Here is a 414-nt window from a genome sequence, read left to right on the forward strand (position 1 = left end):
TTTTATCATGAATCGTTTCTGAATAAAAGACTAATAACTATGTACTTATTGAGTTCTTGTTTCGACTTGTTATTCTCATCGTCACCCAATTCTATCTAAACCTCTGCCACGTTTGGTCTATAAATGTAAAGGAAATAATTTCATGCTCCAGAGTTCTCCCAAAGGAAAGGATTCATTTTCACAAATCAATAAAAAACGGCCAATATGCAGTATTGTACGTGGCTACGTAGACCTAGCTATGACCTACTGAACTCGCCTCGTTCATCATAGACAAAAATAATTTTCCTCTGGAGGCCGTCTTTGCTTGTCTTCGAATATTGTCATTTATCTTTCTCAACATGTATTTTACCATCACAAAAGAGATACAAGACACCGATGGCAAAGACAAGCAGACACTCTTTTGTTCCCCTGGCA

At 37.2% G+C, this 414-nt stretch overlaps 1 protein-coding gene across 1 annotated transcript in view; it reads left to right on the top strand.

Annotated features, from left to right (window-relative positions):
• Positions 1-83, top strand: part of LOC106059471 (uncharacterized) — a 59,382-nt gene extending 59,299 nt beyond the window's left edge. Inside the window, exon 29 of the mRNA XM_056017674.1 lies at positions 1-83. This exon is cut by the window's left edge and continues 733 nt beyond it. The gene's annotated coding sequence lies outside the window, so the exon portion shown is untranslated.
• Positions 84-414: the final 331 nt, after the last annotated feature.

This window comes from Biomphalaria glabrata, chromosome 18 (assembly GCF_947242115.1).
Source record: "Biomphalaria glabrata chromosome 18, xgBioGlab47.1, whole genome shotgun sequence".
NCBI lineage: Eukaryota > Metazoa > Mollusca > Gastropoda > Planorbidae > Biomphalaria > Biomphalaria glabrata.